Source organism: Balaenoptera musculus, chromosome 5 (genome assembly GCF_009873245.2).
Source record: "Balaenoptera musculus isolate JJ_BM4_2016_0621 chromosome 5, mBalMus1.pri.v3, whole genome shotgun sequence".
NCBI lineage: Eukaryota > Metazoa > Chordata > Mammalia > Artiodactyla > Balaenopteridae > Balaenoptera > Balaenoptera musculus.
In genome coordinates this window covers 15,373,346-15,398,583 of record NC_045789.1, presented here as the reverse complement: position 1 = coordinate 15,398,583, position 25,238 = coordinate 15,373,346, and the positions used below count along the sequence as shown (strand labels likewise).

Here is a 25,238-nt window from a genome sequence, read left to right as displayed (position 1 = left end):
TATCCAAAATATATAAAGAATTCATACAACTCAATATAATGAAAACAACCTGATTGAAATGGGCAGAGGATCTGAATAGGCATTTTTCCAAAAACGTCCAAAAGAAGACACACAGATGGACAACAGGCACATGAAAAGATGCTCAACATCACTAATCATCAGGGAAACGCAAATTAAAACCACGATATCACATCACACCTGTCAGAATGGCATCTGTCAAAATGACAACAAATAAGTGTTGGCAAGGATGTGGAGAAAACGGAACCCAAGTACACTGTTGGTGGGAACGTAAATTGGTATAGCCACTATGGAAAACAGTACGGAGGTTTCTCAAAAAATTAAAAATAGAAATAACATATGATCCAGCAATTCCACTCCTGGGTATATATCCGAAGAAAACGAAAACACTAACTCAAAAATAAATATGCACCCCAATGTTCACAGCACGATTATTTACAATAGCCAAATATGGAGGCAGCCTACTGTCCATGAACAGATGAATGGATAAAGAAGATGTGGTAGACGTATATACAACAGAATATTACTCATCCGTAAGTAAGAATGAAATTTTTCCATTTGCAACAACATGGATGGACCTGGAGGGTCCATCCTTACTGAGTGAAGTAAGACGAAGAAAACAAATACTGTATGTTTTCATTTATATGTGGAATCTAAGAAATAAAACAAATGAATAAAACATAAATAGATTCACAAAAAAAAAGAGATACACAGACATATGAGGTCTGTGCAATTAAGCAGATAAAGCTAATTGAGATGACTGATCAATAGAAGACAGTCTACAGTGTTCCAATAAAATGTATATATTTATATATTTATTTATCAGAAGGTAAATTATGGAGAGAATATGCCTTAATATTTTGAAACAATATTAGGTTGTTTAAGGTAAGCAAAATGGGTGTCTGGCCAATCTACTTGCTAAAACACATTCCAGCATGGAAACTCTGTGCTGGGAAAACTCTGTAATGTTAGGTTCTAGCTTATGTGCTGTGGACGAGGAATGTGACAGGTACAATAAGCAAAGCAGTAGATGGAGAAGACTTCTTAGATGAGTTGAAGGCTGCCCTGGTCTTGAGAGAAATTTAGCACTAGGGTGAGGCAGAGGCAAGCGTGCTCCAGTAAGAGAATATGTATATCGAAGTGAGGACCAAGGGCTGGAATAAACCTGAAACTTAAATACACTTACATGGCTGGAAAGAAACACCAAGAACATCAGTTCAAACCTCTCATTTCAAAGATAAGAAAACCAAGTCCCAGAAGAGTTAAATGGTTTGCCCAGTCACACAGGGACAGCCAGGGCTTGATGAAAAACACTGCTCACCTGCTGTTACAGCCAATGTTATTTCCACTCTAACAGTGGTTTCCCAACCATCATCTAACCCTGAGGCGAGGCCAAGGGATTCTGGTAAGTTCCCTCAGGAGCCCAGCAAGGAGCCAGAGGAGGGGTATTCAAACACGGCAGCTCTGATTTTCTCTCTTTTATATATTGGACTTTTGATAAGATTTATTTGAAGAAAAGAGTCTCTCTGTTAAAAAAAAAAAAGGACTCTTCAAGGCTTCATAAATTAACATTGTTGAGTTCTGTGCTATGTGACACAAACACAAAAGAAAAAAAAATTTTTGCCCTCAACAAATTAATCTACTCACTCAACCATCAAGTACTGAGTGCAGGTTGTGTGCCAGGTGCCTAGTTACACATTGGGAAATTCAATGACGAGCACAAAGCTGCAGGTCTGGCCTAGGGTCAGGTTCAGTGGTGAACTAGAAAGACATTAATCCAATAACAATACGAAGAAATACAACACACGACCGTGATAACTGGCATGAGGGAAAGCTGCAAGATGCAAGGAGAACATAGGACCCGGAAACTGCAGTCTAAAGAGTCACTGTGTAGTAGAGGTGAAATAACTGTGCGAACCAGTAACTCTTACAGTTGTAAGTACTCAGGAATAAGTATGCACAAGGTTCTATGGGAACACAGAGGAGGGAGTTATGAATTCAGCAGGAGGGGGCAGGGACACCTCACAATGCAGATAGATGGCATTCGTGCTTCATCTAGGAAGAGTTAATAAAGGACACATTATTATTGCAGAAAAGGGCCGGCAGGAAAAAGGGGAAAAGAAGGAGTCTTCAGACAGGGGTACTGTATGTGCAAAAGGAACAGAAACTTGACAGAAATTTTAAAAAGGGCAAGCCCTCCAGGATAGAGTAAAAGATCTTCCCAAAGAAGAAATGGAATTACAAAAAAAATGCAAGGGCCAAATCAGACAAAGCCTTGTATTCCATGCTACAAACTGAGATTTAACCTGCGCAACCTGCCATGCAGGTGACGTGGGATCACCGAAGGCTGCAATCAGGAGTGTGACGTTACCAAAACCGCATTCCAGAAAACTCATCCAGAAAGCGTTAAGAAAGATAATAGACCAGGACAGAGAAGCCTAGTGGCTAAGAGACCAATCAGAAGCTGCCACTATTTTACAAACAAGGGATCACTGGAACCGTGGATTCATTCCAGGTTTCCTAGCACATGTTGGTATTTTAAAAGCTTGTTAAATGAATTAACAGATGAACAAAAAGTAACGTTGCTAGAGTAGGGCAAGAATATAAAGAATCATAAAAGATAAGCACAAATGTTATGGCCTGATGCTGTAGGAAATAGGAAGTCACTGAAAGTTTTCGATCAGAGGACTGACATAATGTGAACAATGTTTAAGAAAGCTTACCATGTTATCGCATATCTGACAGAATGAATAAATGACAGAATTACAAATGATTTAAGAACGCTTGCAACAAGACAGCTAAAGTAGTTCAAACATGAGCTAAAAATGTTCAGCCTGGTAAGGGACCAGTATAAGTACAGAAAAAAAGAAAGATAAAAGAGACATTTTCAAAGAAAAACAAATGACGAGATCAGCAAATTTTTTTCTATAAAGGGGCAGATCATAAATGTTTTAGGCTTTGAGGGCCACATGGGCTCTAACACACCTACTCAACTCTGCCATGGTAGCAAGAGAGCAGGCACCGCCAGCCACAGACATGTGTAAGCAAATGGGCATGGCTGTGTTTAAACAAAACTTTATTTACAAAACAGGCAGTGGGCTGGATTTGGCCAGCAGGCCATAGTTTACAGACTCTAGGAGTCAGTGAAGCTGGGGAGAGTGTCTCACTCGCGATTACATTCACTATGAATGATAGGAAACCTAACGTAACAGTGGCTTAAACAAGACAGAATTTTATTCCTCTCTCGTAAACAAAATCCCCAGGTAACAGAGACGTTTGGTATGGCAACTCTACAATCCTAAAAAACCCAGTCTTTTCCCATATCATTTTCACACCATCCTCCATGCATGACTGCTAGCTCTTGGGTCAAGATACCTGCTTGAGGTTCAACCATCTAATGAGCATTCTAAGGAAAAAAGGGTAGAAAACGGCACACCCTTCACTCTGAGAACAATTCTGTAAGTCACAAAGCCTTTCTACTTGGCTAGCTGTCTACTGTCACTTAAAGTCAAAAAAGACTGCACTTGTTTCAAAGTGAACAGTTAAGTGTCTTAAGCCTTTATCATTCATTCTCCCTAAACCAGAAAATACTTTTTGTTAACCTCTTGATTGTTGGCCTGTATAAAATTTCTTACTGGCTGAAGGTTACTCAATAAACTCTTTTCCTTCTGTCTGAAGTAATAAAACTATACAACACTATAAACATTTTCCATGTTTAACTCCAAGATATTTGGTTTTCTGGCCAGAAACAGTAGAGCTTTTGTTTTTAAAATTAAAGCAGTCCCTTAGACCTAATTTGCCTCAGAATGCCCAATAGTTTTCTCTCCTTATATTCTAACATTACTATCACCTATTCCTAAAACACAAGGATATATAAGAGACTGACCTCACTGACTTGGGTTGTCCCTGAAAATGATTCATTGACATTAAGTCATAGGAAAAACAACAATGTCCAAAGATAGAGATCTCTTAAAGAGTCTAGTATACTGGAGATTTATGCTATGAAATTATGTTTAGATAAGCAAGAGGCTTAATACTACAGCGCTAATGAAGAGATAATTCCCTCAGAACTGGTTAACACGGATACATTATTTCCTTTTATTGAGACATAATTTGACTTTCCTTAAAAGATGACATGACTAAAACTGCCATCATAAAACAAAAAGATTTGCAAAGTTTATAGCCCTTCGTATTAGCAAAAAGTGATAAAAATTTACCATCTCAGATAATTCCTACAAGTTAAGAGGGGTTGGGCCTTAGGACCATGCAATAATTCAAGACGTGCTGACACGCTCAATTTAAACAATAACTCAAGAGCTCTTAAACTTCTACTTTGACACTGAAAACAGGCAGACAATTCAATTAACATTTAAATCTCTGAAAACTAATTTTTAGATTATCTAAAACTAATTTTTAGATTAACACATTGACCTCTTTATTTTTCACTTTTAAGGGGATTTCAAAAATAATAATGCACAAAACTTTCCCAGTTGCAACTAAAGTCATACTCTCTACCCTAGATTTAATTTCAGATATATCTCAACTCACATAATATTTTTATTACTTGTCATTTTAATCAAAGATCAAAAACTTCACTAGCCAAAGCATTTCCAAAAGCTCTGTGAAGTAAATTAACTTTATGAAATGGAACCCAACTACATATTTTGTAATGAAATTTTATATTACATTTCAAGAAAGAAAGCTGTCCTTATAGCCCATGTGGCTCAAACAATAATACTGGTAAAAATATTTAAAAGAAATGTGAGAAGAAACATTCTGATAATCCAAAGGAATATTCAACTTTAAGAAGTCTCTGTAAAATGCTTACAGACTCTCTCAGGGATTACCCACCTGTCCGACCTGAGTGGTCTGGGAAGGATCCTTAGACCTTACGTGTTCTCACAGAGACGGAGGAGGGGAGAGCACCTGACCACATTATTTCAGGGCACTCCACACGTCTTATGAGACTGCTGACTACCTAAACATTACAATGAATTGCTAACAAGATCATTTCAAATGCCTTTGAAGGTATTTTAAATACGTGAGCAATATGTGAAATAGATGCTCTTTTAAGAATATACAGAGATCAGGGCTTCCTTGGTGGCGCAGTGGTTTAGAATCTGCCTGCCAATGCAGGGGACACGGGTTCGAGCCCTGGTCTGGGAGGATCCCACATGCCGCAGAGCAACTGGGCCCGTGAGCCACAACTACTGAGCCTGCGCGTCTGGAGCCTGTGCTCCGCAACAAGAGAGGCTGCGATAGTGAGAGGCCCACGCACCGCGATGAAGAGTGGCCCCCGCTCGCCGCAACTAGAGAAAGCCCTCGCACAGAAACGAAGATCCAACACAGCCAAAAATAAATGAATAAATAAATAAATAAATTTAAAGACTAAACAGACCAACAAAATTATAAAAGTTAAAAAAAAAAAAAAGAATATACAGAGATCAGTGTAGTAAAGAAATGTTTCTGACCCTCCTAAAATTCTTTTCACGTCACACTCCAGTTAATAATCTTTAACACGAGTTTACAAACCCAGTCTGGTTTTCAAGCAACTCTAAAATCTGGTCTCCCCTTATCTTATAGGCACTTAACCTCTCATGACTCCCAGTGTGAAGCTCTTTTCCTGCCAAATCGGCTTTCTCACATTCTTCCAACCATACCATGCTCATTCCGAACTTAGTGTTTTAAACATCATTTATAACTCCTGACCTTTTGCTTACATTTGCACTACCATCCTCACCACCCAGGGAAAACCTCAATGTTCTTAGGTGACCCATCCGGACCATGCTAACCTAAGCCAAGTCCTCTCATTTCACTCCGTTACTGCTCTTATTCTGACACCAGACACCACCTGAGAATCCTTATATAAGCAGCAATCATTTCTGAATAACAACTAATACTGTGGGACCGCTGTTATGGTTGGAATTGCACTCCCCCCAGATTCACATGCCGAAGCCCCAAGTACCTCAGAATGTGACTGGACTTGGAGACAGGACCATCAAAGAGGTAATTAAATTAAAACTAAGCTGTTAGGGTGGGCCCTAATCCAATATGACTGCTGTCCTTATAAGAAGAGGAGATTAGGACACAGGGAAAGACACCACAAATTGTGCCCACAAAGGGAAGACCATGCGAAAAGGTAGCAAGAAGGCGGCCATCTGCAAGCTCAGGCAAAAAAGCCTCTGATGCCTGCACGCTGACCTTGGACTTCTAGCCTCCAAAACTGTGACAAAAGCAATTTCTGTCGTTAAGCCACCCAGTCTGTGGTACGATGTTTTGGCCACCCTAGCAGACTAACATCTCTGCCATATGCTCGGACACTGTGTAAAGTGTCTTCCTTATATTAATCATTTAATCCTCAACACAGCTCTATGTGTTACGTATGGCTATTATCCGAGAAAAATGAAAGAAATGAAGTAATTTGCTCAAGGTCTCCAAGTAGACCAAAGCACAAAGTAGAGCCTAGGTCTACTTTCCTCTGAAGCTCATGATATTAAACACAGTATTTTGCTGACCATATGTGAATGATCCAAAGATAACATTATTACCACTAGTACTACTTTTTCAGTAGAATGCTGATGGGTGATGAATTGATAGGTTGAGAAGTAGAAAGCTTCTTTTCTTCCTTTTCTTTTTTTTCTCTCATATGTATCTTAAGAACACATGTAGTAGTCAGGTTCCATAATTAAGAAATGGCCCATTTAAAAGAGTTGATTTCAGAAATGATCAAAGAATGGAATTTAGCACGCATATGTTTATCTTGGTTCCATCCATATTATGCTTCTTAATTCATATCAAACATGAGTGATAACCCACAGTAGCCAGGACCTAATAAAAGTTACCATATTTCACTGATACAATGGCCTGCATGTTTTTCATTGTGACATCCTGGAAAAAGGTACATCTTAAATCAATAACACTTTACCACCACTACAGGCATGTTTTCACACTGTTACATCTCTGAAATCGGATTATGTCTTATATCTTAGAGTTGATTAAATACTTTAGTTCACTATTTGAAGTTACGTGTTACTTCCTAGACTTGAGTAAAGAATGATCACGAGATCATCTACGAAGCAACCGTGTGATGAGCTAAAGTAATATAGGAAAGGTAGGTCAAAGGAAAACGTTCTTCATCTACATTTATAGTGCAGACAATGGGGGAAAAAGACAAGAGAGAAATGAAAGAGCAAATGCTGATTTCAAACATCCTGAAGTCTCCTAAGGAAAAATAAAAACAAAAAGGAAGAGCCACAAAGAATTGCTACACACATTCTCCCACCCACACACTGCAACAGGAAAAAACCACCCAAAAGAGGCAGACTCCATGGGCACAGTCTGTCCGTGAAGTGGAAACCAGTCTCACACTTTATAATCACACCTTCTATACCGCCATAGAAGGCATGCCTCCTGCGTAAGGCATTGAGTTTCACAGCCATGTTCAAACACAGGACTGTTAAAACTAATCCACAGTAAGATCTGTGAATGAGAGGAAAGACAGGTAAATACCCACATGCAATATGGCCCCAGTTAGAGAACTCAACAACACTTGCCCTACAGATTGTTTGTTTCTCTGGCAAATGCATAAACCAAAAACAATTGAACCCTGTGTGCATCAACATAGCAATCCACACTTGAAAAGACTTTTTTTTTAATCACAATCAAGTCTGGACACCTTTAGCTACCTCTTAAATGATTTCTATTTCTATTAGAAACTAAACAATTTTCTTTGATATCACAAAGAATACAGCCTACATCTCATTAGAAAAAGACGCAGTTGTAAACTGAAAGCAGGACAGTCTCTCAGATGAGTAAAAAAAAAAAAAAAGATAGATTAATTTCAATTTTTTTCCTTTAAACAGCATAATAAAAGTCAAAGTCTATTTCCACCAAAAGGCTGCCAAAACAACTACTGATGGGATTTGCCAATGATCCACAATTTATGTTATAAAGTTAGACAAGAGTACCATTAAGTCTATCAAAGTTGTTAAAAAGCAAATTCTAGTCTGTTACTGGCACCCAAGTAGCTAGAAATTAAATCCAGAACTCTACCACCATAAATATTTTGCAAACTCAAAACTCTGTTCTTTCTTGCTGGAGATGAGCTTTACCAGTTGTTTTTAATCAAACAAATAAGAAACCATTAAAATCTGATGTGCTGACCTAAATTATAAAAGAAGTTATAAAATAAGCTACCCCACATTCCAAACCAGGAAAGTCTTTTATCTTTTTGTGTTGTTGTTGATAATTATATTATGTCTTTATCATGAGGGAGCTATCATAAAAACAACTTTCATTTAAAAAGAAATAAAAGAAAGATTATAAGGCATGATTAAAGAAAGTATGATGGAACATAATTTCAAAATGTTGGATCTCAAGAAACTGTAAAGGCTTTCATTTATTGTGAAATAAAGTTAAATTTGTAATCATGATCACAACTAAATAAAATCTATTGGCAATATCAAATTCCTTATTTTTAACCTGGGGATAATAGTAGTTCCTGCCTCATAGATTTGTTTTAAGAATTAAATGTGTTAATATGCGTAAAGCACTAAGAGCAACGTCTAGCATAGCAAGCTGCGTTAGCGTTTGCTCTTAGGATTAATATTAGTAACTATTAGCTATTGGTATTAACATAAGCATGAACATTATCAGCATTGTCTGAAGGTCTAGTTCAGCATAATCAGTTCACTTACAACTCCATTTAAGTTGCACCCCACAGGAAGCCTCTTCTCATTAACCCAGCTCTTACAGACACTGCTTTCTTCTAAACTCCTACTGCTTTCTGTTAGTCTGACCATATACCATAGAATTTAATTACATTTTCAATGGTTCACTGTTGAGCATGTTAATCTTAAATAATCAAATGGATTGTAAAAGCCTTTAAAAAGAAGAAACCATAAGTATACCACTTCTGCTGTCTTTTCTGGTTCTCAATCCTCAGACTCTTAGGAGAGCAACTCCCTACAGCGCACAGGGCAACACTGGATCATTTTCCACCAACACCAGTCATAGTTGAGGCAGAAGGTGATAAAAGCTGAGAAAACCTTAAAGGTACAGATGAGGGTCCTGGTCCTCTAGAGAGAGAAATATGCATACTATAAAGCAGCATTAAGTTCCAAGCTAAATCTCATGCCTACTATATAATTCCTGCTGTGTAAAATTCTAAAGAAGAAAAGATAATCGAAGTAGAAGGGTTAGAGAAGACCTAATGCAGAAGGACCAAAAATGTGAAGAATAAACCTTATATAACGAACTACCAGTTAAACAGCGTCAACACCACAGTAAATAATTTTCCTACTGTAAGAAAACTAGCTAACATATACTAGGTGTTCAGTATATGCCAGGAACTAAGTCCTAAGTGCTTTATAAATATTAACACATTTGATGTTCAAAATATCCCTATGAGATAGGCACTGTTGTTTCCATCTTAAAAATATGGGAAGTGAGGTACAGTAAAGGTTAAATGATTTTCACAAGACCATGCAGCTAATAAGTGGAATGGCTCAGTTATAATCCCAGGAATTCGGGCTCTCAAGTCCGTACTCTTTATCATTATGTAAAACTACTCTCTTTATGAGCTCGTGTAATTCTCCTCACAATCCTGCAGAGGATGTCGGGCATTCCAAATACTGTCATCTATGTGAACAGCGTCCCCAGAGTTGTGCAGTACACAGTCTGAGCAGCCACGTGTGGCAGCCATAATGATCTGCATCGTACAGGTAGAAAGTTTAATGATTTAGCCGAAGTTGCAGTTTATACAATCAAAATCTGAAATAGAGTCAGTCTCACTCTTCACTCAAACATGGAATCCGCAAAGCCGAGACAGGGTATTGAGCAAGATTTGTTCTGGGACCCAAGGAGTAAACCAGTTTGGTTTAATAAGAGGAAGAATATAGAAAAAGGATAAAGGCACTTAGCTCATTTCCCATCTCATCTCTATGCTCTGGGTGGGAGAAAAAAGCCACTGAATGTTCCTGAAAAGCACAGTGTATACAGCACTGTCCCAAAGAGCTGAACCTACCCATATCCTATTATAAGGATGAACTGTGTAACTATACCAGCAGTATATTACAAAGGAATCTCTTCTCCAGAGGAAAAAAAAAAATTCAAGAAGCAGCAAAGAGAAGGACTGAAGGCTCAGCATCGGAAAGATGACAGCAATGGATAGGGTCTAAACAACACGGAGAAGTGCTTGAAAACAGAGTTGTCACAGGACAGAAGTCATTAATGGACATAAAAATATTCTGGAAATAGGAAAACTCTTACAAATGCAAAATGTTACAGCCCATTATAATGGAGAAGCAAGGAATACTGAATAAAAGGTGGGATGAGAATGCAGTCTAGTTTTCAAGATCAGCTGGAGTTTGTGTTACACAGTGATTTCGTTTTTGATTTTGCATTTGCAATACTGTAAATTCCCTGAATAGCATTAAGAAAAATGTAAGAACGATGAATTACAAAGTTAAGATACAACTGATTATATTTATTACATGTAAATTTGTACTATTTAAATCCCTCTCAAATGACTAGGAAAAAAAAGACTCAAATAAGAATATAAAACATTACGTTAAGCCATCAGGATGTCCTTCGATAGTAGGTGGATGGATAAACTGTAGTGTATCCAAACAGAATACTATTCAGTGCTGAAAAGAAGTGAGTTCTCAAGTCATGAAAAGACATGGAGGGAACTTAAATGCATATTATTAAGTGAAAGAAGCCAATTCAAAAAAGGTTACATACTGTATGATTCCAAGTATACGACACCCTACAAAAAGCAAAACTGTGGAGTCAGTAAAAAGATTAGTGGTTACCAGGGGAAGGGGTGAACAGGCAGAGGACATAGGATTTTTAGGGTAGTGAAAATACCATAGTGATGGGTACATGCATGTCATACATTTGTCCACACCCACAGAATGTACACCACCACGGAGAGTAAACTGTTATATAAACTACAAACTTTGAGTGATTACACTACGTCAATGTAGGTTCACCAGTTGTAACAAATGCACCATTCTGGAGGCGGATGTTGATATAATGAGGAATGTTATGCATGTGTGGAGGCAGGGAGTATATGGGAAATCTCTATACCCTCCCCTCAGTTTGGTTGTGACCCTAAAACTGCTCTTAAAAAAATAAAGTCTTGGGCTTCCCCTGGTGGCGCAGTGGTTGAGAATCTGCCTGCTAATGCAGGGCACACGGGTTCGAGCCCTGGTCTGGGAAGATCCCACACGCCGCGGAGCAGCTAGGCCCGTGAGCCACAACTACTGAGCCTGCGCGTCTGGAGCCTGTGCTCCGCAACAAGAGAGGCCGCGATAGTGAGAGGCCCGCGCACCGCGATGAAGAGTGGCCCCCGCTCGCCGCAACTAGAGAAAGCCCTCGCACAGAAACGAAGACCCAACATAGCCAAAAATAAATAAATAAATAAATTTTTAAAGATAAATAAATAAATAATAAAGTCTTAATATAAATAAACAAACAAAACAAAACATACAAGAACTTTTTGTCTTCATGATCTGCACATGTGATGTGCTTATTCATGCTTCTATTTAGAGGCTGGAAAACTTTATTTGAGAAAAACAACATTTATTAAGACTTAATATTAAGTCTGATACTTATTTTTCAGAAGTCATTTTATTCTCAGCAATTCCATCACATAGGAATTAACACATCCATTTTGCAGATGAGAAAATTGAGTCTTGGTTAAGAAATTTATGGTAAGGAACTTGTGAGGGTGAAGATCTAGCAATCTGTAAGCCTCTTAGAGGCATGATTACAAATCCAAAACTCTTTTTCCCCACTAAACCATCATGTCTCAAACCTCCAAGTATCGGTCAGTTCAGTAAAAATTTCATAAATCTGAGTAGGTTCACCTTTGTGATCTCTGGCTCTTATAAAAGGAAATTAACTGAAAGCCTATGTCAGGTACTCTTTTCTATCACCTGCTAGTAAAAGCTGAACTAGCTTAAGATGCCTCTACCTTACTGTAAAAAATACATTCTATAAAGGGAATCCGAACTAATATTTTAATGGCAATGACCAAAGAAATATAATGGCAAATACTAAAACCAAAGTCTAAATGAGACTGTTTTTTCCCCCCACAATAAGATTTCTGGAAAAAAAAGAAAAACACAACCATTTCCAAATACTCAGCAGAAACTGGAGACTGGCCAAAAAAAAACAACAACAAAAAACCTGCAAAAGTGGCATTAAGCAGTCTGTGGCACATTCCTCTGTACTTGATAATGAAACCAAGTATTTTTCTTTTAAAAGGTTAATTGTGATTTTTTTAAAAATTATAGTTCCCTTTAAATGCTAAGATATGAGGAAAATATAAATGAGAGGCAGAGATAACTAGCATAGTTCTTTTCTATCAATTAAAAGGTCTTTCTTCACCAGATTCAAAATCACCCATTTCCATTATTCCACATATAAGCTCAGTAAGACCCAATTGTCTTCTGTGAGGGAGTAACATAATTTGTGTCTGGCACACAATTAACACAATTAACATTCCTGAATGAATGAAAAGAATGAATGAATTTTCATTTGGAGACAAATTAGAAATACAAACCCACCCTCGCAAAGAAAGGCTAGTCTCTTAACTGACTTCACCTTTTATTCTTTTCAGAATACAATTCCTTGACAAACACGTTTACCCTAAGTTATACATTTCACAAAATAGAGACATGTTTAATTACCTGTTTGATGGCACAGCTTTTGCCTACCTTCATTCACTGTTGTCAGAGACACTAATAAACTGCTTTAAAACTTGCCTAGCCTGCCAACCGGCTGCAGAGCAATGGCCACACTCCTTAGCGAGGCACGCTTCACCACCTCCCACTCCGTGTCATCTCCCCATCTCTGCACAAGCCCAGGCAGAGACTGTGATTTAGCAAATCTGGGCTGAATCCTAGACACCTGAAGAAGAAAGAAAGAAAGAGAGGAAGAGATAGAGAAAGAAAGAGAGAAAGAAAAGAAAGAGAAAAAGAGAGAGAAAGAGTGGGAGGGAGGTCTCTGGTCTCTACCCTGTCTGGTGTGAGTCACTGGACAAGGTACTTGTTCCTGCATATAAAATGACTGTCTCACAGGAGTGTGAGAATTAAATACATTTGCATATGTAAGGGACTTAACACCTAATGGAAGTCCGTAAATGGCAGCAACAGGTACAGTAGTATGATGTGAATTTGTGGGAACTAAGAGAAGTGTGTTAGGACAAGTGTGGTCAGGACGAAGGCCATGAATAGCCAGAGGGGATGAAGCGTTGGGCGAGGCCTCTTTTCCAGGTATAGAATGAAACCGTAAGAGGGAATGGTGCCAAAGGAGCCCAGACAGGCCAGAAAACTGAATCTACTACACCACCCTTGGCTACTTGTCTAGCTGATCCTGTCACACAAAGGTATGTGATCTGACTCCAAAATCCTGCTTAGGAGCAAGACGATTACTTTGGCTGACACAAGTGTATTAAATACCTACTCCACCCCCAATCACAGAGAGATACAGGGAAAGAAAGTATCCAACCCTCCAGGAACTTACAGTCTAATACAACAAAGATTAATTCACATGAGAGACAGCCACTAATTAGTTCAAAGAAGAAGGTATCTGGGAAGAATTGTGACTAGCTTTCAAAACGGGCTTACTCCATACCAATACTCCTAAACAATCTTAGGCCAGCAAATATTTCACTTTATCCAGTTTGTTAAAGCTACCTTCACTTCTAGATAAGAATGTAAGTAGTGTTAAGCTCATCTAGTAGTTACAGGTAAAATTTTCCTAAATTAAAAAATAAGGGCTTCCCTGGTGGTGCAGTGGTTGAGAGTCCGCCTGCCAATGCAGGGGACACGGGTTCGAGCCCTGGTCTGGGAAGATCCCACATGCCGCGGAGCAACTGTGCCCGTGAGCCACAACTACTGAGCCTGCGCGTCTGGAGTCTGTGCTCCGCAACAAGAGAGGCCGCGATAGTGAGAGGCCTGCGCACCGCGATGAAGAGTGGCCCCCGCTCGCCGCAACTAGAGAAAGCCCTTGCACAGAAACGAACATCCAACACAGCCAAAAATAAATTAATTAATTAATTAATTTTAAAAAAAAAATAATACTTGTTATGGGAGTTCAGGAAATGCTATGTTTAAACTTTCTTCCCAGACTTATTCAATAGACCTACCATTAAATCTCCTATCTTTGAGCGACAGTAATCGATCGAAATTTAATCACAAGAATACACAGGTTCTGATGTCATATTTTGTCTACTAAAGTCAGGTCTTTCCCCTGAATTTGCACTTTTGAATATTATGATATAAACTATGAGTTCTAATCTCAAAATATACCATTTGAAAGGAAACAGCATATTGATTTAATGTTGACTTTTTTGCTTGACTGGAAAATTTAGTGATTGAAGCTAAACACTGTAAATTCATAGTTCACTCATAATTCATAATTTTAGCCTATTCTTAAATATATGTACTATAAATTCAATTTTGGGCACTGAAAAATCAGTTATATGTAGCTTATTTCAAATTTGCGCCAGTGCCTTCTGTAAGAAGCCATATTATAAGAGCTTTCCCCAGAGCAATCTTTCCTCCATGTATTAGATGACTCGCTCATAAAAATGGACCCTCACATCAAGCCAAGTGTTATATGAACAAAATGGCAAAACTGATAGAAGTTTAGAATTACTATTCCCTGACAAATTCAAGATTGACATTTTTAAGAGCCACAATTTTCCTTTCATTTTCACTTGGAATCTGAAAAAGAAAAATATTTCATACTCTTTCAATGCTAAACAAGAAGTAATCAATTCCCATTCAAAAAAAGTAGTGACAACGACAATCTAAAAAATTAGAGTTTGTTGCTGAAAGATTCGTAAGAGATAACTCAAATATACTGGCCAATATGGCATGGCAGTACTCACTTCTTTTTTTTCCTTTTCTTTTTTTCCCAATGTTTATTATATACATGCGTATTCTTTTTGAAATTGCGTTTTCATGCTCTTCACTTATCTTTTGAAGTGGTAGCTTTTTCTTTTTCTTTTTTTTTTTTTAACCTTTTAGAACTTTATTGTACTGATGTGGAAAGATGCTCAAATATAAAGAGGAAGAAAAAGAAAGTTCAAAACATAGGCTGTACACTGAAAAAAACTATGTGAGACATTAGCTAACAGTTAACATGGATTTTCTCTGAATGGGGGGGGGCAATCAATGTTTTATGTTACCTATTGCTACAATGTATAATTAAAATGTATTACCTTTGTAATTAGAAAAAAAGTAATATTTTTAAAAGGCAACTTTACAATTTCTTTTTACAGATTACATGCTTGATACAAAGCCAAAAGAAATTTCAGAAATTCAACGTTTAAACTATGAGCAGGTAATAGATACAATTTTTGTTATATTAAAACAGGTAATTCTTACTTATAGATATATTCATTGGTCTCTATCAGTGGCTTTTCTTTTTTTTTGAATTTTTGAATTTTATTTTATATTTTTTATATGGCAGATTCTTATTAGTTATCCATTTTATACATATTAGTGTATACATGTCAATCCCAATCTCCCAATTCATCCCACCACCACCACCACCCCACCACTTTCCCCCCTTGGTGTCCATACGTTTGTTCTCTACATCTGTGTCTCTTTCTGCCCTGCAAACCAGTTTGTCTGTACCATTTTTCTAGGTTCCACATATATGCGTTAATATACGATATTTTTCTCTTTTAGATCCATCCACGTCTCTACAAATGACCCAATTTCGTTCCTTTTTATGGCTGAGTAATATTCCATTGTATATATGTACCACATCTTCTTTATTCATTCATCTGTCGATGGGCATTTAGGTTGCTTCCATGACCTGGCTATTGTAAATAGAGCTGCAATGAACACTGGGGTGTATGCGTCTTTTTGAATTACGGTTTCCTCTGGGTATATGCCTAGTAAGTACTCACTTCTTTTAGCAAGGATTGTACATGATTATTTGTGAGATCATTGTTATTCTCATAGTATAAATTTATAATGAAATAGGGAATCATAAAGGATATTCTACTAAAAATTTTCCTATCTCAGGAATTTTGATCTTTCTTGTTTAAAACACTCTGCAGAATTTTACATATCCCAGGAAAAGACAGTATTTCCAAGTTATTACCCTTTTTTACTACAAAAAACAGACACATGGAAGGCATATAGTTTGTCACTACAAATCACAGTAATAAATTATTATTCATAAAGAAAAAGTCTGATAAGATACAATATGTAAAGAATTTTAAAGATAGGCCTGTAACCGTTATATAAATTTCCCTGCTAAAATGATTTATTTCTGCTTTACTATTACACAGATTAGAAATAGATATATTTATTTTCCTACACAAACATAATCCATAGATGTTTTAATCAAGATATTTTTTTCACATCATCACGTTAGATTCTTACCTTTAAGGTAAAAGTAAGGTTTTTTTTTTGTTTTTTTGTTTTTTTGTTTTACCTTCGAGGAAAATAATACTTGCTTTTTTTCTATTTAAAGGCTGGAAATGGAACACTCAAATGCTGGAAAACTTGATATTTTCAAAATATAATTCAACTGAAGATATGCTACATCTACTGACACAAACTGCAAGTCAATTTCTCATTGATTCTGTGAAGTTATACTGAACAAGAGGCAAAGAAAAACCTTTTAGCCAATGTGCTAAGTGACGGTCACCCCTGTTTTCCCCAGTTGTATTATGAAATGTTCCATACATGGGGCCCATGTCATTACTAGATCTGTTAACAGTTTCACAGCTCAGAGCCTGGCTTCATTTGTTAAGCACCAAGCTGCCCTATCACTTGTATAGAGCTGAAAAGGTTGTTATGGTTCATAATGTAAAACTCACAAAAGTGCACAGCTGCTGTTCATATTCTCAAAGAAGTCTGTTATAATAATGATGTCACGGAAAAAGGCTGGAATCTATTACATGTCCCAGACAGCCAAGCCATTCAACCTCTCCAGCCAATGCAGGTATACAGGTTGCACTATAAACACTGTGGTAGCGTCACAATAAGGCAAAAAGTTCAATACAAAAAGAAAAATCACTGAGGGCAGGTAATTAGGACCTATTCATAGTCCTGCCTTCAGGAAGCTTCACTGACCACTGGAACAACCCAAAAAGCACGCCCATCACCATCTAACTGTCTGATACCCTACTGTGAACACAAAGCTTTGCAAAAATTCCAATATAAATCATCAGGCTCTTGAAGGAAAGTATACAAGGTCATCTAAACAAACACAACAATTTCTCTTTAGCTATGATACCTATCTACACAGGAAGTGTGATAAATTGAATCCTGGCCTCCAGAGAAATGCAAAGCAAGAATACATTATTAATTTTAAGAGCTAACCTATGAATTTAAAAACTGCTATCACTTGTTATGGCACAGAATGTTAAGTAGCTTCAGACCCCGGCAGATAGAAGAGAAGATGCAGAAGAGAAGTCTGGTCTCCTTATTTTAGTATTCTCGTATAACAAGACACACAAACCATTTTCCAAGTGAGAATTTTTAAAGGGATTTTAGAGAAATATGAACATTAAATAGTTTCTACTGTATACATTTGCAACATTTTAACTATTTTCACGAAATTACAAATTAAAGAAAAGAGAAATTTTGAGCATCAAAAGTACAAAAGACAACTATTAAAATTATTTCAATGCTCTTGAGAGAAAAACAGAGCAGATGCCGAACATTGAGAAAAAGGCCTAAATTCCAGTTCCAAATCTGCCACTAATTACTTGTTGAATCTTAAACAATTCATTGAACAGCACTCAATTTCAATTTCCTTCACTTTAAAAATGAAAACCATAAGAAATGACAATATATGAAGTTCCACTTTCCCACAGTAGTATTTCTCAACCTACAGTCATCAGGTATGGATGGGAGGACCGAGCCTCTGAATGATGACAGCTCAGCCAGACTTGCTTAGGCAGGGCACTGTCCTGTGCACTCAACACATATTAATTCATTTAACATTCAAACAAACCTATGTGTTAGGTACTATTATTATTATCCTCATTTACAGGTAAAGACAAGTAGTGAACGGAAGAGTGAGAATTCACATTCAGGACAACTGACTCCGGGGCCAGCTCTTTTCACCGCCATACGAGACTCCTGCATTATACTGAGATATTCTTTGGAATGAAGAGGTCTAGCTGTTTTAATTTTCTAGTAATAGGGAAAAGTAAAAATTTAAGAGTGGAAGGTTTGCTGATTGAGGATACTGCAGTGCTTTAGATCACAGCTGTTCTACAATACAGTACAATATGCGGAGAAAGTATTAGATAATCCCTAGCTCCTAATCAGTTTTATTTTGTTCACAAAATGCAGACATATTCTCAGTGTTACACATATGACCATTTTATCTGCATGGACATACTCTATCGTATGCTTGCAACTCTAAGGTAAAAATTCTTAACACCTGCTTCTATTTGGTGTTATACTCTGAGGCTAGAATTCAGTCCAATAATGGTATGCCATAAAGTGGCAGCAACAGTTAAATGTGATATTAGCTATAAGATGACATTTAAACATAGTATCTGTTACATATAACTACAGTTTGAAAATGAAATGTTTCAACCATGATTATTTATGGCTGAAGGCAAACCCTACTTATGAGCATGAAAATGGCTCTGTTTAATTTACTGCCTGTTGAGATTTGTTTCTTTGGTTGATTAATCACAAGTAAACCAAGAATAGTTTAATCTCAGCAGCATGAAACGTAAATATTCAGAAGTTCTAAAATTTGTTTACTATCTTGACAGGAGTACGATATATCCACAAAATTTCCTACATGTTCCCAGTCAGTTATGATCACTCATCAGTTAACTTCACAGATAGAAAATACCTTACATATTTTTTACTTCTTCATCAAAGTGGTGAAATGTAGAGATTCTTTTCCTCTATTTTAATAGGCCACAGAGCTCTAAAATTTCTGAGAATTCAAACTCCTTCACTGCATCTTCACGCAGCTGTGAAAATAAAGTTACTCTGACTGCATTTAAGTTCTTCCTTGCCACAATATAATATACATGCCAAAGTACAGAAGGTAAAAAGAAAAATCAATTGACCAGCACCAGGGCTACACAAAACCAATGCTCATCTCCCGCTTCCTCCTCTTTCTGAAGCAACAACGACAGGCAGGTCGAACTCAAATCCGACTCGCTTTTCTGTCTTCTAGCCCTTCACCTGTGCCAAAGAACTATGTAATCAGAGAACTCCTTTTACAGCAAATAGCCCCTGAGCAAGGTAAGCGTGGAAACAGATTCTAAATCATGTGAAACGTTTTGGGCACAGCTGGCAGAACACCTGTTGGGCATGGATGAGTGATGTGTGAAACACAAAACAACAGAAGCAAAGGACTGTTCACACAGCTCTCACTGCACACTTATCAGACAATTTAAAATTTACTCAAAGACTCTGATGAAAAAGCAACAAACTAGAATTAGATTAACCTTTTATTTTTCTTCTTGAGCACAGAAAGCCATGCACTGAAAATAAGCTCCCCAAAACGAATCGTTATCAATTCAACAATCTCACGGATGTGAGAAAGTCCTATAAAAATGCTAATTTTTCTTTCTTTTGCTTGTTTATGTGGCCCACACCACCTGCTAACTTTCACCATAATTTTTAATCTTTTTAAATGTCTACATATATTTTACAGATAAAAATGGAAAACCTCTATAAAGAAAATATTACTTTCAACTTTACTATTTTGAACTACTAAATGTTTACTCACTCAAAGTTAATAACCGGCACTTTTTTTTTCTTTCATCACCTATAGGACAGCCAAGAGTGCACATTTCACAACTAAAATGTAGAAGGTGTGTAAAGAAAGAACCTAGTTGAATTTCATAAGATTTTTCACCAAACCAAAAAAATAAATAAAATAAAATATGGCTTCAAGTCATTAAAGTTCCAACATTCTAACCAATCAATAAGCATTTACTGCATCCTTATAATGTACCTACTACCATGTACCTTACAACTCAGATCAGCTTTTCTGCAGGGAGTTGGAAAAAAACAGAAGCAGAGAAATCAGTTAAAAATCTGTGCCAAAATCCAGTCATTCAAGGATGAAAGCCTTGGAGAGGATTAGGAAAATGAGAATGCACTTTAAGGGTAAACTCTGGAGACCAAAAGAGGATGAAGTAACAGGACTTGGTAACACATTCAATTCAGCATAAAGGAGAGGAACGAGTCTGGTGCAATTACAGTGGCCTTAGTGCACAGCTAACGATATGGTAAAGAAACGCTGAAATGAGTAATAATCTAAGTTGACTAGCAATCCAGCAGCCTCATAGTAATTCAGCCTATACGTATTGTACAACTCAGTAAACACTATTTCTTCACATGTTCAACACTTGTGATAAAGGCAAAAAAAAAATCTTTAAAAACTTAAAGCTCTGGCAAAACTACAGAAATTTTTATCATCAGGAACTACGACATGTTGAAAATATCGTAAGCAATGTTGCAGAAGCCTGAATTTATAAGAAGTCAGGTGGAAAAATTAACCAGACCCAGTGTCTTACTGTGTCTTGAACAATTCTTGCTTTGTTATTTCATAAATGTTTGATTTTTACATCATCATCATAATAACCCCCCCATGCATTAGTATTGTTGGCTTAAGTTTCTAGACAAAAAAAAAAAAAGGGGGGGGGGAGGGTAGTATTAGATTAATTTGTAATAGTATCTGATTCAAAACAAACAATTCAAGTTGAAGCACTGACCACACGGACTAACCAGAATTCTGTTGAAATTCACCAGGTACTTACGGGACGGCTGGATTCCCTCAGTTGTGGCAAAAGTATCCTAAAATGGCTTTGGCTTTCAAATGTGTCACACCAAAACAAGACATTTTCCTAGGTAATATCTGAAAACAGTTACATCAAACTGTGAAAATCTGAAAATATAACCACTAACCCTAAAAACTGGAAAATAACAAATGAGATTTTTTGCTACATGTTACCAAATTGTGTTAGTAATATGCCACCTCTACCGATTGTTTCCAGCAAGAAATTAAGAGAAAATAAGAAAGCTATGGCTAGATATCAAATGTTAGTTATCAGTTTGCTTTGGACCTGACTTTAAGTGACAAAGCTTATGAATTTAACAAACTTGACAAAGTCAAGAAACTCATACTACATTAGTCTAGGAACATTTCCCAATGTGCAAGTACAATGGGCCCTCAGGCCCACTTTCAAATTGTAGTTTAAGTTTTCATGACAACCTAATAACATCACAGACCACCAGATTGTCAGGAACTATTACTTCTATGTTGAAGAGTTTAGTTATTACCCTGGTTTTAATTCATAGTGTTGGTCACTCCCTAATTATAAAAACTGTAAAAATTGTTCTACCGCGAAGGAGAAGTGTGGGAAAAACTTAAATCTGTAGTTGTAGTTCTTTTTGGCTCATGTACAGAATTCTCAATCTATCACTTTAAGCTTCTGGTTCCATCACCAATTTCCTTAATCCTTTGCTGAAAGTTGGTGATTCCCAATTTAGGATGTCAGAGTCCTAAAAAAATGTATTCGTCAAACAGTAAAGGGGACACAGTGACTGAAAGTTGAGTTTATGTTATCAGATGGTCTGGGGTCTTGGGCAAAGCTTAAAAACCTCTCTTGGCCCTAGTTTCCCTTCCACATAGGGTTGAGGTAGAAACAGGGTATTGTGGAAATTATAATGTGCTTTTAAAGAGGGTTTGGCATATGGTAAATGTAGCTATTATCATAGTTTGTCTTTTGGTGCCTAGAAATACGCAGCATCTTGAAGCCACTCTACCTCCCTATGTTTGAAAAGCTATCAATTCAGCATGCTCTAATCCTAAATTGCAAGGACCAAACAGGAACTTTAAAAAATATAAGTGATTCTGGACTGAGATGGATATAAGTATTTCTTCCTGTTTCTCCCACTAGACAAAGACAACTAAAAACTCTGAACATCATATACAAAATGCACATAGGAAGACTATGGAACGTGCAGAGGAGATGACCAGCTAGGGACCTCAGAACCCAAGGGAAACAACATGGCTTAGAGTTCCCTTTCTTTCTGCCTCACATATCCTAGACTGAGGCAGCATTATCTTCAATGTACTCAGGGAACTAATATACAAGTGAGAAATGTATAGTTAAACATTGTGGTTATAGATTTCATTTCAGCCTTTAGAGCCCTACATAATTATTTGCTCAATTTGTGAACCTTTTGCACCTTCCCACTGGTATTCTCTTTTTTTGACTCCCCAGGAAGATGGTTTCTCTCCCATCAAACAGTCGTGCCCCAACTCAGTTTAAACCCTTTCTCACTGTTTACCTGAAAACTAATGAATTTGGCTTGTTTTTGTTCTTTACCTCTGGTTTTCCTTTCATTTTCCCCATGAGGGTAAAGAGTGTTCTAGACATAACATATTTGACCCCAGTTAATACTGTTCACAGCTATTCTTTAGAACCAAGCCAAAGAGAGGTCTTACCTCACTGCCATTATAAGATGATTCTGTCAATCATTCCATTTCCTACTTGGGCATCTGCCTGTAGAACTTTATTCAGCCCAGATTCTGTTTCATATGGATTAATCTCTTTCCAATACATACCTAGTATCCACCTCAACTTTCATTCATTGTTCTAATTTCCCCTATTTGATTTTTGGCCCTTTACAAAATAAAAATATTCAACATTTGCCTTTACAGTAAACCTATATAAACTATCTAAGACTTACTAAAAATAAGCTAGACAAAACTTGCACAGGAGAAGGACTCATCAATCCAATAACCAACACTTTGCTCATGCCTCAGACCACGAATCGCCCTCAACTCCCTCACTATCCCATGAAACTTTTATCTAGTCCAAGAAGCTGATCTCATAACTTAAACTTGATCTTTGCCCTTCCTCCAAACCACCATGTGTATTATGTGTGTATGTGTATGTATATGTTGAACTTTTAAAATACACATAATTCCTTTGTATACTATGCTTTATCTTGTGTTCCCAATTATTTCATGTGTTTAAAGTCTTGTCCACCAAATAAAATCACAACCTGATTGAAAACAGGAACTAAATCATATTCTTATAATTTTTCCTCCGCTATAAATAGCATGGTGCTAAAACACAAAGCAGTTATCAATTTATTCATTCAGTGCATGACAGCTGAATCCCTGCTAGCTAGTGTGTTGAAGGCTGGGGATGAAGAGGAAAACAGAAGGCGGTGTCTGTCCCCAAAGGGTTTACTGAGTACTGTGAGGGAGCCATGAAAACATTTACACTGAGAATCAGATCAGAGATGTAGTCAAGGCGTTATGAGAAGACAACGGGGAAGTACCGAACTCTGCCAAGGAAAGTATCACAGACGAAAAAATATTTCCTTTACATAGAACCATGAAGGATAAATAAAACTTCGCCAGGCAAACAAGAGAAGAGGTAGGCATGACATTCCAGAAAGAGGAAACAGCACTGTGCCAAAGGACAGAATCGTGAATGAATGAGCCAGCAGACAAACTGAGGAACCATTACAAATCGATAGGCTATAATGTAGGGAGGGAAAGGGCAGTGACCAGGACAGAAGGGCAGGTAAGTATCTGATGAAGCTGAAGGGCCCTGTATGCTACAGGATGTAATCCTGGAAGCATTAAAGGTCATGGATGAGAGCGTGGTAGGATCAGATATCCCTGCTGCTCCTGAAATGGTAGACAGTTTGGAAAGGGGAAAAGTAGACAGATGTTAGGAAGCTATGTTAAAGTATAACTGAGAAATGATGAGGATTTGAGATAAGGGGTGCAAGAAATGGAATCATGATCACTGAAAGTATAGGTGTGCATGAAAACAAACTGAGAGAAGAGAGGCAAGCCAAGGAAAGACTGTGCAACGTGGACATTTAACATGAATCTTGACCGAAAGTCGAATCCATTCTTAGTTTGTGGATAAATATTTCTTCTATCTTTAAAACTGTAGTTCTCAGTGTATAAACAAGAAGAAACAGGTCAAGATTAACATTTTAAAGCCTCAACTGGAAACCAAGTTTATCCATCTACTGATCTTGGAATGTCTTTCAAACACTAAGTGTGCAGAGATAACAGAATTCCATCTCCCCCACCCACCCCAACCTGTCAAAGTGAAGACACACTGCCAACATACCTGTTCATCAGGTTTTCTTTTGAAATGGGTACAAATAAAATTCACTTCAAGGCAGTAAACAGAGTCCACGTCACTCTGTTCGGCCTCTATACAACTGGACTTCTTGCCTTCACTAGCACCTCCCCTTTACCCCCTACCCCAGATTTCAAATTACTGCTTTAACACCTTAACTAACCTTTATGTGACCTGGTTAGACATATGGTGAATTGCCTGTATATTACTTGACACACAAACTCATTTTATGGTTCTTCCCTTCAAATCAATGATTTAATTACCATGAGGTGAACTATCATGGCAAATCTGACTTGCTTTAGATACCAACCAGGTGAACAGGCTGCTGATAACTGAAGTAAACAACGTTCTTGATGATTATGCGCAGCACATCCGCGTCAGGTACATTCGCTCTCTTGACCACGCTGAAACCTATTAAATAAGTAAACAAATGGAAAAAAAAATGCAATGTGAGGTTCACGTTACATTGCAACAACAACATGCACACAAAACCCAAAACTTTCACTCCACCACTGGAAGCAACATAACTTTAGAAAGGTAAAGCATTTTCCTCTCAAATCATATGCCAGTATTTCTTTATTCTGTTCATCCTAATATCCCGTGAGCATCTACTATATCTATGCACTATGCCTTCACTGAAAAGTATATGAAATCTTGCATTTTCCTTCCGGCAAAGTGACTGCCAGTAACCGAATGAAAACGGCATCTACCCAAAGGCTACCACCTCATCCTTTAGTTCTCAGCTCTAATACTGCCTCCCTGAGAGCTATTCACTGAATACTTTGGCTAAAACAGCATCTCACACATCTTCCAGCCACTCTCTGTCCTTTCAGCTTGTTTCACTGTGTACATAATAAGCAGCCTTGTCTTGAGTTACATTATTACTCTTTGTGTTTACTTTGTGTATGACTATTGCTACCGGACTGTAAGCCTCCACAGAGCTGGGAAGCACCCGTCTTGTTCACCACTTCATCAGCAGTGTCTAGAAGAGTGCCTGCCCTGTGCTCAACAGACACTTGGTGGCCTAATGAGTGCTTCCAAATCCACAAACGACCAAAATATTAAAACTCTG

The 25,238-nt window shown here is 37.5% G+C and overlaps 1 protein-coding gene across 1 annotated transcript in view; it reads right to left on the bottom strand.

Annotated features, from left to right (window-relative positions):
- Window positions 1-25,238, bottom strand: part of BMPR1B (bone morphogenetic protein receptor type 1B) — a 383,924-nt gene that overhangs the window by 203,713 nt on the left and 154,973 nt on the right. The window contains exon 2 of the mRNA XM_036853679.1: window positions 24,477-24,577. The gene's annotated coding sequence lies outside the window, so the exon portion shown is untranslated. The remainder of the gene's footprint in view (window positions 1-24,476; window positions 24,578-25,238) is intronic.